The sequence below is a fragment of the Gallus gallus genome, chromosome 1 (genome assembly GCF_016699485.2).
Source record: "Gallus gallus isolate bGalGal1 chromosome 1, bGalGal1.mat.broiler.GRCg7b, whole genome shotgun sequence".
NCBI lineage: Eukaryota > Metazoa > Chordata > Aves > Galliformes > Phasianidae > Gallus > Gallus gallus.
The window spans coordinates 53063145-53078413 of record NC_052532.1 but is presented as its reverse complement, the minus strand read 5'-3'; the positions used below and the strand labels follow the sequence as shown (position 1 = coordinate 53078413).

General features: G+C 43.1%; 1 protein-coding gene across 1 annotated transcript in view; it reads right to left on the bottom strand.

Moving 5' to 3' along the window:
• Nucleotides 1-10322, bottom strand: part of SYN3 (synapsin III) — a 204811-nt gene extending 194489 nt beyond the window's left edge. Inside the window, exon 1 of the mRNA XM_003640389.6 lies at nt 10226-10322. The gene's annotated coding sequence lies outside the window, so the exon portion shown is untranslated. The remainder of the gene's footprint in view (nt 1-10225) is intronic.
• Nucleotides 10323-15269: the final 4947 nt, after the last annotated feature.

The following is a 15269-nucleotide window of genomic DNA, read 5'->3' as shown; positions in this document are numbered from 1 at the left end:
GGCTTTCAGCAGATCACTAATATGCTTTGTGTATTTGTTTGCCTGACTGTGTAATGACATTCCTTGTTAAAAAGAAAATAAAGTGTGGAAATGTTAAAATGGTTTAGGTTTGAGAGAACCTGAGTTGCACAACGATATAAATGCAGATTACAGAGGTGTTCTGTAATACACAAAGCAAGCATGGCAGCTGTTTTAAATTCACTCTACTTGAAAACTGAAAACTTTATTACTTTTTACCATGGAAGATTATTATATAGAGTTCTCAGCTCAGCAAAGATCTGCTAAGGTCACTGAATCATAGAATTGTACAATCACAAGGTTGGAAAGGACCTACAAGATCATCTAGTCCAACCATCCTCCCATTATCCTTGCTCAGTAGCTCGGTTTCAGAGCCAATGAGAGCAAAAACTTTGTATACTCAGAAGAGGTTAATTGTGTAAGAAGGTGGTGTATGAGTGGCCTTTTATAAAAAAGTCAGGTTAGACACAAGGTTCTCTATCCCCTTTCATCTCAGCTCCAACACAAACACAGTATCCAAACACGATGCAGTGAGCACTGTGGTTATGTAAACCTGGTACCATCACTAAACTCCATGAAAATGAAAATCACCCTCACAAGTTGGTGATAGACCTTGCACAACCATGTACTTCTCATTAAAAGCTGCAGGAAGAACTCCGGTTAAACCAACTGGTAATGGCTTTAACTTGCACCAGAGGAGGTTCAGGTTGGATATTAGGAACCATTTCTTTTCTGAGAGAGTGGTGAGGCACTGGCACAGGCTGCCCAGAGAGGTGGTGGAGTCAATGTCCCTTGAGGTGTTCAAAAACCATGTGGATGTGGCACTGAGGGACATGGTTAGTGGGCATGGTGGGGATGGGCTAATTTTTGAACTAGAAGATTCTAGAGGTCTTTTCCAATCTTAATGATTCTATGACTGATTCTATGGTTCATTTTATATGAGAATCCCCATGTGAAGCCAGAGCAAGAGAGGGCCACGTGTGCATTAATAATAATGCACATTGCATGATTCCAAATACATAAAACCCCTTCACTATGATGAGTTTAATCACATCTTTTTTTTTCACTTCAGCTCCCCATCATTAGTAACTCACTCCTGAAAGAGGATAATTGCTCTGGATCTCTTCAATTATGCTGTAGAGTACTTGTAAAAAAATCATTCAGATTTGAAGACAAAGATCATTCAACTTGGCCTCCCACTTAGCACAGTGTGTGTAGTTTCTCCCAACAATCCCTGCCATGAGTTTATAACTTCTGATTCATAAACCAACCCATCTCTAGTTTGTAACCATTCATCACTTTGGTCCAAAACAGTACTGAGCTTAAAGCACCTCTACTGCAGCAAAAGCAAAGCAACATCTCCCTGAAAGCTCAAGTGAAGAAGACAGCATTTTGTCTGCCTGTAATGCTCCCCAAATTTCAGTGGGCAGTATGTAATCTGATGGTAAACTAATGCAAAAACATTGCCTGAGCAACTCAGAAGAGCTCGGTTCTTCATACTGTAAAGCAGCAGCTGTGTCCAGAGCAGATAGACCTTGAGTAGCAGCTGTTATCTGTGCATCATCTGCAAGGCCAGTCAGTGCCTGGCAGCAATCCCTTCCTGAGTTGCTTCCTCAGCTTAGCTACTCTGAAGGTTGAACAAAGAACACTGCCCAAGCATTGCAGGAGATGGCAGAGGGCTTGTCAGCCGTGGCCCTGCCTTCCCTCTGCCATTTCATAGAACCATAGAATGTTTAAGGTTGTAAAAGAGGACTAAGATAATCAAGTCCAACCATCAACTCATCCCCACCATGCCCCTAAGTGCCACATCCACATATTTCTTGAATACCTCTAGTGGTGGTGAATCCACCACTTCCCTGGGATTTTCATCACTGAATCTCATGCACACATGCACAGTCCAATCCCTGGTGTTGTTGCTGCCCATGGCCCACCAAGCTTTTTTTGTTAGCAAGAGGCAGTAAGTCTTCAGACTTCAATCAAACTATTGCCTTTGTTCACACTGCAGTGCAACCACAGCACCTGCCTGATGCTCTTTACTACTAATGAAGCAGCAGCAGAAACCTTCTGGCCAGGGAAAATGTGATGGGAAACCTATTTAGTAATTCAGTATTCCCACCCAGTAAGTATAATAACTGCTTATTGCCAAGAGGAAGTGCAGAATTTGCCATTAGCTAATAGGGGCACTTGATTGTATTTTGTACTTCATGTGTGCTCTTTATAGACTCATAGATCTGCCTGCTGACAACTCTTCCATCTTTCCCCCAACTGCTAGCAATGACCATTCCATGAAACGGTCATGTGCTGTAGTCTTCAAAAAAAGCAAAGATTTTCTTACCTACCCATTGCCTTCATTGCTCTATCACTAACTAAGGACAAAAATGCACATTTAGAAGGCTAGACAACTACAGAGAACTCCTAGAGTCTTTTCATTCTTCAATACCCACTGTACTCTGAGAAAATATACCGGTCTTACAGCATCGTAACCAAGTATTACTTCTATTAGTCCAAGATGTAGGCAGTTCTGGAGAAGGTTGCAGTTATAGATGTCTCACAACAGATTAAACCCTGGTTTAAACTATCTTTGGGCTCTCAGAGATCACAGCAATTGCAGGAAGAGAAAGGCAGGGTGTCAGATGCAGAGCTGAAGGTATTTGTTCTTCCAAATGGAAGCACAGAGAACTTTTCAGCCAATGTTGTATGGGAAGAATATGGAGCTAGACTAAGAATGACATGGTTGAAAATTTCTGTATTATCCATAGTAGACTGAAAACCAAATGGCTTGTTTTAAGGAAATATTCAAAATAATTTTTGCTCCAAAACAGCACAAGAAATATTTCAAATTTTCTTACAACGTGTAAGTAGACCATTAAATGTTCCATTCATTCCTAGGCTTTGTTTCCTCAACAAATTTTCAAATATGGCATTACTACAGCCTGTCTCCACAGCTGATGGGCTATGGTTTTTCAGTGGAGAGATGTTGCAATGAAAACATTCTGGATCCTTAACAGTGGTGCTGAGGGAGAACTGTGAGGTTTGGATATCACAAGTTACAGTATGTTATCATAATTATTTATCCCAGGCTACCAAATCTCACTGCAAACATTTTCTATCTGACAGAGGAAATGCCACAGCAATGCAGAAGCTTGTGTCTTTTATATTCCTCTGATTATGTCTTTGCTTTTCTTGGAATATTTACTAAACTCAAACATGTTGTGCATGTTAGCAGAACAGAGAGTAGGAGAAAACTTGCAGCACTGCTTACTTAACCAAAAAATATCTCAACAAGCATTTGGTCCATTCTTTCCCTTCCAGCTCAAGCAAAATTCCCATCAGCTTGAACAGAATTCTCAATGAAGTCATTAAATGTTTTAAGCTCAAATCTGATCCCTCTCCCCTTCTGACCACAGTGAAGGGCAGATGATCTTGCATGGCTGGCATCACTTGTTCAGGTGGTGTCATCCGGTGACTTCAGAAGATGTGTCAACGCCGAGGGTAACCAAAAGCACCATCCTCATTCTGTGGGCTGCTCCAAGGGAGGGGACGATAGTGATGCCATCTGACTGCAGGGCTCAGCACAAGAACTGTCACTTTATTTCAAGGCAGAGGTATGACACAAAAAGACAGAGGTCTATGACCTGTGACCAACAGTTTGAGACATCGAAGGATCTTCCTGGAAAAATCTCACTGTGCATTAATAGGGGCTGTCAGCTTGAGGTCTTGATAGGCACCCTCCCCTCCTATGCCTCATGTTTCTGTGGAGCTGGAGCATTGAATGCTCCCAAGAAGAGAAACTCTCACACATGAAACTATCCCAGAGGGACCAGAAGAGGAAAGCCTGGCTGAGAGGCTCTGTTGTATTATTAAGGTTGCCAAGATTAAGACAAGGTAACCACCATGCTAATTCCTGACAGTCTTTTTTGATTTTATTATAAAACAGCACACTATACCTCACCTACTCCTCTCTCTGCTGCTAAAAGAAGCTTCATGAGGCTGTTGAAGGAAGAAAGCCTGCCTACAAGATTAACTAAATACACAATGGCCTATTTTAGATAGATGCATTGAGCTAAATATGGCAGCCTTCAGCTGCTGGAGGGAGTGCAGCATTTCATCCAACACCTCTCTCCAAAGTGTTCTAATGCTTTAGCAAACAGACAGGAAATACAGACACCGAGTCTTATCTTCAAGCAGCAAAACCAAATATTTCAGGGCTAAGAAAGAATAAATCCTTCCTAACCCAACAGTCTTTCAGTCTTTGGTTTTGTGAGACCCACTTCAGAAAGCAGCCGGGTGTTGGGTGCATTTCCCTGCCCATGTGCATTGTGCACTCAGTCCCTAGGTGCTGCAGTGGCACAGGCTGCCCAGGGAGGTGGTGGAGTCACCGTCCCTGGAGGTGTTCCAGAGCCGTGTGGATGTGGCACTGAGTACATGGTCAGTGGGCATGGTGGGGATGGGCTGGTGGTTGAACTAGATATTCTTAGTAGTCTTTTCCAACTTTAATGATTCTGTGATTCTATGGTAGGCACAGTGCATCAGTGGTGTGTTCAGTCTGTCACCTCCAGGCCCACGTGATCACTCCTTTTCCCAGATTCCCATATTTTTTCCCTACTTTCCTATAGCTGTGGCTAAACCCAACTGTGCTGTGCTGCTAAGCTGAATGAGAAAATACCTGCTTTTCTCAACTTCTTTCTCCAAGGACTCTGTTTTTTAGCACCTTCCCCTGGTGTTTACCAGTTTGCTCTGCAATGTCAAGCAGAAGTGCTTCTGAGACAAGAAAGTCTTTAACATTTTCCTACAGGGAAATGATGAGCAGCTACAGGGCTGCTCAACCTCCTTGCAAGCCCAGCAAGAAATAGATGTAAATTGGGGAGAACGACAGCAGTGCAGTGGATGGGTTTACTGTGATGTACAACCATGCAGGGCAAAGATATCCTATATTAAAAATAATACATTGTGCCACCAAAAAACAACAACAACAACAACAAAAAATGCCACTATTTTAAATGGCAAATTTTTAAGGTTTGATTCAACTAGGAGATGAATGCTCTGCAGTGTTTGGTTTTGCTTTTCTAATAGCGCCCTGTAAATATTCTTGCATTTACTTAGAAAGTTCATATAGGGCTGGAGAGAGCCTTCCAGTCCTTCCTTATTAAAAGTATCTTGTATTGGCTACACAGGAAGCATGGTGCATGCAGCACTGGTTGTTTCCTTGAGCCAAGGCTTGTGTGTCCTGGTTCCCAGCAAAGTGTGATTTTCTTTACTCACTTGGATGAGAATGAAGTGTCAGTGGAATCCTTATTCTGCTCTGAATAATGTTGATTTCAGCTGTCACCTCTACAAAAAAGTGCTTTCCTAGAATCTTTTCTTATGCAGCCCGGTGTCTTTAAAAGACAAGAATTAGCAAATGAAAATATATTTCCTTCTACATTTGTGCTACTGCCAATTAAAATAAAATTGGAAATGAAAATGTAAGACCTGAGCTAACCCTCTTTTTACACTTGAGGGAGTTGAACAAATAGCTGTTTCAAATGATGAAGACCTTTTGGAAGACATTGGTTTAATACTTTGAAAGGAATTGTGTGCTCTCACTTGTGTATGAGATGAAATAAGTAAATCAGTGCTTCTCTAAGCTTCCCAGCTGAGGTACAGAGTGAAGAAACGCTGGCTGTGGTTCTTGCTGAGAACAGGAAATAAATCAGCCCAAAGCTGAAATGTTTCATAAAATGAAGTTTTCTTCTTTGAAAAAAAGACAGCTTTCCCCCCCCTGCTTTCTACAGCTCTTCCCCCATCTCTCCAGCCCTTCATTACTTCCCCTTCCTTTTACATTAACTCAGACTTCTGCATCTGACCCATAGGAAGACAACACAACTGTCACGGTTCCTCGGGATGAATTATCGAACAATACAACAGCCGTCTGTCTTCTTCATATTTCAGCCTGACAGTTTATAGCAAATTGAATTTCCCTTTAAAAATGCCTGCCGCTCTTGCAGAAGTGATTTGAGCACAATACTCCCGGCTTCAGTAAGCCTGAAAAAGGGGTCTTTCCCACCTCATGCTTTGTTTCCTCCCATGATAGCCCACCACAAGTGCACAGACCACCACGAAATGCAAGCAATCCATCCTTCCCCTTTGGGTTGTTGTAGTGGCAGTGCAGAATTCGGTCCTTTGCAACAGAGCACCGTCACCCGAACAAAAGATCATTTCCATCCCAAAGGCCGCATCACAGATTCTTTCTATTGCTTCACTAAAACTAAGACCATCTCATTATTTAAGAGCAGGCTCTCAATTGCAGGCACATGTCCTGGGCCACCTGTCCTGTGGCCACTGTAGGTTGCTAATGTCAGCAAGTCACGCTGCACCCTTGCTCTGGCGTTCGATCTGTGCAGCCACCGTAGGCTTACATCTCATTAGATTGACAACAGATGAGTCTGAAGCCTGACAGCCACTAATACAGACATTGTTAGATCTGCATAATCACTTAATTTTCCTTGATAACCCTATTATAAATATATACGAGTGCCTAACTGGCAACAATTGCTAATCAGAATTCTACTCTTTGTCAGCGCTTCAGAAAAATTCCTTGACATTTTCTAGTATTTCAGTGAGATAGGAGAATACCACAACTAACTACGAAAGATGGGAAGAAGTGAAAAATTATCCAGAATGGAGAGACAGCATGGCTTGCCCACTGCTTCCAGAGAAAGGAAACCATTTTATCCCATCGTTAACAAGCTTATCCAGGAACTGTAAGGTTTCCATTTGATCTTACTGAGTCTGTTTGAAAACTTAGGATGCAGAGCTTTGTATACCTCTAGGGACCAAAGCCAGCTGAAAACAGAGGAAGGAGGGGGGAACAGAAACACTGGAGTGAATGAGGGTGAGAGATATAGGAGGCAGAGATGTGACGCTGATTGAAAGTATCTCTGAGAATACAGTGGCTTACGGTGGCTCTGAAAACACTGAGTGTTTTCTTAGACATTTGGAGCTGACAATTTCACCTACGGATAGATTATCAGATCAAGTCACCGCACCTTTATCAGCTAATAGCTGGATCTGGATCAAGGTAGCAATCTGTGTTGTCCTCCTGGGAATAACAACCACCGTGCAGTGAGATCCAAATGTGTTGGATCATACATGTACCCATATATAATACATGTATGACAGATTGTGCAATATAAATGACATAAATACCAGGAATTCTTGGATGGTGGAATGAGATTTGCAAGGTGGAAGAAGCCCTAAATAAGAGCTAAAATTAAAGCAACAAACCTTCTTAAGAAGGAGCTCTGAAATCTAAGAGCACAATGTATTAGGTGGAATTTGCAGTACTGCTTACCTCATAAAAGCAATTCCTCATACGTCACACCAAAACTAAAAGAAAAATAAATCACAAGGAGAAAGAAGAGCAAAGAAAAACGATGCCCTTTCCAGGGGAGGAAGGATGATCTGGAGGATATTGTGGCTGGCTTCTTGTAATTAGCAATAACCTCAATGCAGAGCAAAGTTTGGCATCCCATCACGCCTCTCGTTACTAGAGTACAAAACCTTGTAACCTCCACTCAGGAAAATGATATCACTGAATGAATTAATCATCCGGGCAATTAATGGCCAAAGCAACCTCAGGTTTCCAGCACTGTGTCTGGCACTGGCGAGCTGGCAATGACGTCAGCTTCCCTGGGAATTACACTGGCATTCTGCCCGTTTCTGAGCCTCACTGTTGACTCTGAGGGCAGCGGCAAACAATGCACTCACCCAACCGGCACTGAGTGCTACATGCTGGCTGCCTCCGCTGCAGCGTCAGAGGGATGCTGCTCTGCTGAACCCCGAGTGCATCTCCTGGGGAAGGTGCTGTTACCCTGAAACATGCAGGTGCAAACAGGGGGGTGCACAGCTTCACAGAATCACGGAATCATAGGGGCTGGAAGGGACCTCTGGAGATCATCAAGTCCAACCCCTTGCTAAAGCAGGTTTCCTACAGTAGGTCTCCCAAGGGTGCTTTCCAGGCACACTGAGCACATGCCCCCTTTTGTAGGAAAGCCCTCTACTCTGCACCTGGAGGCCCCACAGCCTTTTGGAGCAGGAGAATAAGTGTGCTATTATTGCTCCTTTTCTAGAGCAGAGGAAAGGGAAGAAAAATTGCCATTTATTTCCAGATGTTCGGGTTTGTTTTTCTTCCTTTTCCAGCTCACACTGTTGCTACCTGTGCTTTGCAAGTTGGAGGTGAACTCAAAAAGATCATATTTTTGCTGACTTGAGGGAGATGAAGGATGGGAAAGAGGCATGAAAAATTAAGAGACAAAAAGAAAATGCTAGCTTTCAGCACGTATCCTATCCTGGGCCTGTTTTGCTGAAAGCTGTTTCTGGTGAGAGGGAGAGCATGGCTCCATCCTACCAGAAGCTGCAGCACGCTCCCTCTGGGTTTTACATCAGCAAATACAAACATCATCTGTGAGGTGGAGCCTTTTTGTACCAGGTGTGAAGTGACAGTACACATTTTCTATCCCCTTCACTCCCACCTGGGGTGTGCACACAAGCTGCAGGATGATGGGGTCAGGCTGAGACCACCACTCTAGAATCACAGCCCAGGGGCTTGTAAATAGGAGCAAGATGAGCAGGGAGATTCTCCCCAGTGGGAATAGCCACTGTGTCTGAATTTTCCCACCCACTTGGGAAAACCTCAGAAGACAAACAACTTTTGCCAGGCAAAGCTAACCCCCGGTGTAAGAGATCTGGTGTCATGGCAGAATGAGAACTTATTCAAGGTTAGGTCTTCCTTGGAGCAAACAGGTTGGGTTAGTCCAACATGAACTATTTTGTGTGCTGCTCCTATGGGGCAATCTACCTTACTACTCTATTTGGAGGAACCCTCTGGCCATTGCTTTCTGAAGAAGCTGAAAAACCCACTTTCCTCAGCATTCACTCTAATAGTTTATTTCCAGCTGAGATCGGACACCCACAGGTCCACAACATTGAGTACTTTGGCTTAACACCTCCCTTTGGAACCTGGCTTTAAAAGAAGGTGATTAAGACATATACAAAGCAGCTAAACCTGTGACCATCTTGCAGCAGATTCTGTCTCACTGGTGGCTGGGCTAAGGTTCACCATCACCTGCTGTTAAAGATATAAGCTGCAAGAGCGGGACTGCTCTGAGCAACCTGATCTAGCTGTAGATGTCTCTGTTCATTGTAAGGGAGTTGGACTAAATGACCTTTGGGGTCCTCTTCAATGCAGGTGATTATATGATTGTATGATTCTATGGCTTTAACATCATTGTACATGGCTTAGTGATACTTGTAACTCCCCCACCTGCCCTTCCTGTTAAGCAGACACTTGTTATCAGAGCAATGGCAGTAAAACAAAAGGAAGAACAGAGGCTAATTTGCTTGATGAGCTCCTGTTCTTCCAGATCATGTTAATTCAGTCTCCAACCTGATCCTTGGAGTTGCTCACCCTCTCTTTGTATGGTGAAAAGGGAGATGGCAAATCAGTGGAAGCAATGCAATCAGTTATCACTTGAGCAGCCAGCAGGCAGGACGTTTTGACCATCAGTTCTCCTAGCCAGACAGACAGCCTGCTCTGAGCCTCCCAGCCTCACCTTCCAGGTGTAACTAGCTCCACTGCAGATAGGATTATTCCCCACTCACTTGCACTCTCTCCCCATGCTTGAGAATCTGATTACACAGATTGCTTGCCATTTATCTCCACCTGCCATGACTAATACTCCAGTCTGACCTCCTCTTTCCCATTTGCACATCTAGCTGCAGATTCGATACATGCACAGACAGATGCACATGCACTTGCTCTTTTTCTGGTTGCAAACAGATCACTAAGAGCTTCTGCATTTCCATTTTCAATCAAACTAGAAAGCACTACTGTTTTTTTCCAGGCTGCCCATGAGGTAATTTCTCTATTTTCACTCTCTCCTTGCATTTATAATGCACAAGCTTCATAGGTTGCTGCAGCATCTGTGCAAAACACAGGCATCTCTGCACAGACACGCATAACAAACACACGATATTATAAAGCCCTGCAGCACATATAAAGACAAAGGCACACACTTCACACGCTGAGCAAGTGCTACCACACACATTCCTATTCCCTCGAAACCCTGCAGGAAAGCACCGCCTGCAGAGTGTTTTGCTCTAAACAAAAACACCCTGGTGGCACAGGGTCGGATTCTAGCAAGCCCTGTTCCCACTCGCCCCTTACCTTTCCCTGGGCTGCTAATCCGGGGGCCCTGGACCTGTTCGCTTTCCCTTCTGCACACAAACTGCCGGTCTCTCCTGCTTCACATTCACAGCACACTGGCAGGATTCACCGTCATCCCATTCTGCTGGATCCTTATCGCCCTATTGGCCAAAGCCAGGCAGTAAATTCAATTAGGCTCCTCCTTATAACTATATTATCACAGGAACAGGATGAATAATTTAGTCAAACAACAAGGGTGCGCAGGCTCTGGTGTCACAAGTTTCACCCCCCACTGGCAGGCTTTTCTCTTATCAAAGAGAGGCGGGTCAAGAAACCAGAATCTGTCACCGCTGAAAAGGAGACCTCACATTACCTACTTGTGTTCCCCAGTCTGTCTCTCTTGTCCTCCTCTCCCTAGAGCCACAGAATTCCCTTTTTTATTGTTGTTCAATCATCGACAACACTGTATTTTCCCTGTGAATGGTCATCACGATCGTGGTGGATGCAGAGCTCTCTGCCCAGGCAAAGCGGTACTGCATGCAGCATCAGTCACTTCATATCTTTCCTGAATGCAAGACATAAGAAAAGAAAAAAAAAAACAAAACCTGTTCTGCAGAAGGGAGTGACAAGACAAGCAGATTACAAGGAAATGGGAGACTGCGTCGTTCCATGATATCCTCCGTTCAGCAACTGCAATGTCATCCCATCAGCTCAGACACCCAAGGGATGCAAGTACGTGGTTCCTGAAAGGCTCGTGTATGCACCACTCAGGGACTGTGATTTCACACTCCAGTGGTGGGAGTCTGCATCCTCACACCATAAAAAAAAAACAAAAACAACACACCAAAGTGGCAGTTTTCCCTCAGAACAAATGACTAAGCTGTTCTGTTCCTTTTTTTTTTTTCTTTTTTTCTCTTCTGAACAGGAATTTGTAGCAGAGTGGAAACCAATAGCACATCTCTTTCCTGAGACACAGTTTTCCCCCAAATGAACACTGTCCTCTACAAACGAAGCTTTATTTGAAGAGTTACAAAGCACTGCAGCTTCTCCTGCAGAGACAGGGATATTAGATTCTATGCTGAGAGAGCCCCTTATGCGTCTGAAGGGTTTGCTGTGGGACCACCACTGGCAGCTGAGAAGCAAAGTGGGACTACCACATCCAGACGAAGCAGACAGCAGGTGTTTTTAATCACCATTCACAGCAATGTTTTAAGCTACTGCTAATACTCGCCTACAAGTGCAGTGCTTGCAAATCATCTCATTGCATTGTGACATGGAAGAGCTGGACTCGATGATATTTATGGGTCCCTTCCAACTCGAGATATTCTCTGACTCTGTGATTCTATAATTTAAACAGGCAGGATGAATCATAGAATCACAGAATCATAAAATGTCTTTTTTGGGGTTGGAAGGGAGCTCGGAGATCATCAGGTTCCAACCCCCCTGCCACAGGCAGGGTTGGGAACTGCTAGATCAAATAGTAGATCAGGTTGCTCAGGGCCCCATCCAACTTGGCCTTAACACCTCCAGGGACGAAACATCCACATGAAGAGACTATTTTTCTTTTTGTTACAGGAGCTTGCCTCCCTTGGGGTCCAAGAACATCCTTTTTACTCAGCTTCCCCTGTGAGTGTCAATATTGACCCAGAACAGCCTATCTACCCACTGTACCATCCCAGGAGGTGTTCAAGAACTGTGTGGATGTGGCACTGAGAGAGTTCTTTTCCAAACTTAATGATTCTGTGATTCTATCACAACAGTATGAGGTTCAGATTTGCACCAAAACCCAAACTCCTTCATTCAGCTCTTATTCTTGGCTCACCTGCTATGACTGGCTGGCTGGACAAAACTCAGCTCTATCTCTAGAGGCAGCACAGACACAAGGTTGAATTCTCAACCTCCCTGAAGCTACACCCAAGTACCAGCCTGGCTACAAACACTAGATTACTAGTGACAGACCAGTGGTTTTCCCAAAAAACTGCTTTCCTGCTCCTGAAGATTCTATACTTTCGAAGAATGGCAGCTGCTGTTTCCTCCCCCTTTCCTTTGCAGCCTTCCAAACTTTTAAGAGCTTCTGTGCTAAATGAAGTCTTGAATTATGCACTTGCTGATAGCTTCAAAGTGATTAAATTAAGTCACGTGGCAAGATGCCCAATGTCACTACCAAAACTCAGGGTGTTTTAGCATCATTTATTGGAGAGTTTTTACATGATGCTTACTTAAATCACAAAAAGAGAGCAAATTAGGCTGTTGCCATGGCGACCAGAAAATCTGCTCAAAATTCAGGAGATGCTCAGGAGGGGGAAAGCTCTTCAACAGAAAGCTCTGCATTATGAGTATGGCCCTTGGTTATCAAATCTCTTTCAAGTTAATTCCTAGCATCAAATCCTCCCTGACAAAAGGTTTAATATTCTGGAGACAAGCTTTGGCTAAAGAGGGCATAAGCCACCTCTGCCAGTTCTACTGTGAACATAGTTGTGGTGAAAGGTGCTCAGCTGACAGCTCCACAGAGCCACAGCAGTGGCAGCGGTAGTGCACAAAGAGGCAGGGTGGGAGAAATGGAGTGAGGCTTCATTGTGGACAAGCACTGAATACAGAAGGTGGATCACAGCATTCATAGAGAAAGTAGGGAGGGAGAGTCCTGCTACAGCCTGCGGAAACCATCTAAAGCTGGGGTAGGCTAAGCAAAGTCTTCTACCTGTTCCAAGAAGTGAATTAAAGCAAATTTCAGAAGAAAATGGCAAGATGAAGAAAAAAGCAGAATGAATGGCATCAGAAGAAGCTGACAGGTTGAGCAAATGGAAGACGAGATTTTAGCAGGAATTTAGGACTTAGTAGAACATTTTCCATCAATGCTAGCTCTCCATATAATTTGTTTTCAGTTGAATATTTTTTTCATCTTCTTCTAAGAAAATCAGTATTTTAGGAGAAATTTTGAAGTGAATTCCATTGAGTCTTTGATATCCTGTTTAAGCTCTGATTTCCAAACCTGATTGACAGGCTGCTTTATGCTGGATGTTGATCTTCTGATGGAGTTGTCTTCCCAGTGTCTGAGTATCACTGTTACAGGTTGCTAATATAACCTCTGATAGGTTGGATCAGAATATAAAAAAAGGACTTGGCTTGCAAATTAGTCTTTTTCTTCTTTTTTATGTGTATGTCTGTCTTTTATTTATCTTTTTTCCCCCTCGTATTTTACCAAAGTCCTTAGCTTGCAAAGTGTCATTATTAGCTACTGACATTGTAACAGCAAGACTAGACCAGACTGCACACAAGTCATAAAGGCTTGTTTTGGACTCACAACGTGTAGCAGAGATCAGAGATTGGAGTGAGCATTTTTTCATGTTGAATATATTGTGACACTCTCATTAACAGCTGTCACTTTGGCAAACGTGCTCTTGGGATGGCGTAAGAGTAGCAAAGGCATTCAAGTGGTAGGTTCCACAGAAATAAATATGGGAAATAGTACAGCAAGAATAAACTCCCTGCTAGTGTCTGGGATGCCTTTTTCTGAAGTGAGACGCCTTTGGGATAAGCTGCATTTTACTTAGTCAGATTGAGGTGTTATGCTGAGGATTCAGTGCTACTGCATACACATGTGGTGATCTCCATAAGAAGCAAGTTACTATACCACTGAAAAGATGCTTCAGTGTCTCACACATGATGCTATCTACAATAATTTTTCATTCTTTACCAAGAGTGACTTATGACTTTTGTAGACTTTTCAAGACCTTTCAGCTATTGCTTCTTAATCTAGAAAGAGATCAATAATAACTACTTGTATCATACTTGATTTTAGCAACTTTCCATTGCAACACTATTGGTTGCAGATAATTCTTGCTGTGTCAAATATCATAGCACTATGATGCCAAAGAGAGATGCATTTTATCTAACTATGCTTTTGTGATACAATAAAATGCAATAATTATGTTTGTTGCTTTTTTTTTTTTCCCACGAGGCTTTTTGAATGAGAATCTATTAAATAATTACTAACTTTGGAATAACAAGTACACTGCCTGTTCCTTATCACCCTGCCAAATTTAGCCAAACACTGTTCTTTAGGCTATGGAAGTCACCAAAGTGAGGAGAATATTCTTGTTTATTCTTGGGGTAGTTTTCTAACTCCCAAAGTACAGAAGAAAGAGAGACATACCCTCATCCTATGTTAGCATCAGCAATATCCTAAATAGTACGTTACCCCAGAGAATTTGTTTCTTCAGGTGCCTCCATGTTCTCACATCCTCCTCCTCCTCTTGCTGCCTTTACTGGTTGCCAAGCAACTACAAAAAGGACTGGAGAGCATGCTGGAAGAAACCACCCCGTAGGGCACCGTGTGGGCTTTCTTTCCTAGAAAATCCTCACAGTGTGGCCTTGGCCACAGAGGCAATGCCTCACCATGAAGTGATGCTACTGACTATAGTGCAGGGGTATGTACATCCATAATGACAAAAAATAAACTCTTCCACTGATTCCAAGCTTGCTTCTGAGCTTTCTTGGGGTTCAGTTGTTCTGAATCAGTTCAGCAGATTGATAATTTAAGGAGCTGAAGCATAAACATCAACAGCAGAACTTTCAATACCAGATACCCCAAACACATTTCATGATGTCTCTGAGGATCATTTATGTGGTTGACCACATCCATATGTTTACAGCACTGATTTAGCAGTGTGTCCCATAGGACAAATACCAAAGACACGTAAAAACTTCACCAGTAATCTGCTAATGAAAGCTTGGGCACCTTTGGGTAAGGAGAAAGAACAGCCACTAGAAAATGAAATGGAAAGCCCCGTACTGCCTCCATGAAGTACTTTGGCTAACTTGGTGTGGAAGATGCTGTCTCATCTCCTAGGTCTACCAAATTCCCATCCTCAGAGTTTATATTGGTAGATAAACCTCAGCATTATGAACAAAAGAAACTGAGATCTGATGTTTGACGCTGCAGAGCACTATACACTGAAATGACATCATCAGTATTTCAAAATACAATCTGGATTTAAAAATGGTGGCATCAACTTAGCACAGGTACAGAGTCAGGTAAAAAAAACGTCTGAAAAGTTAGACACAC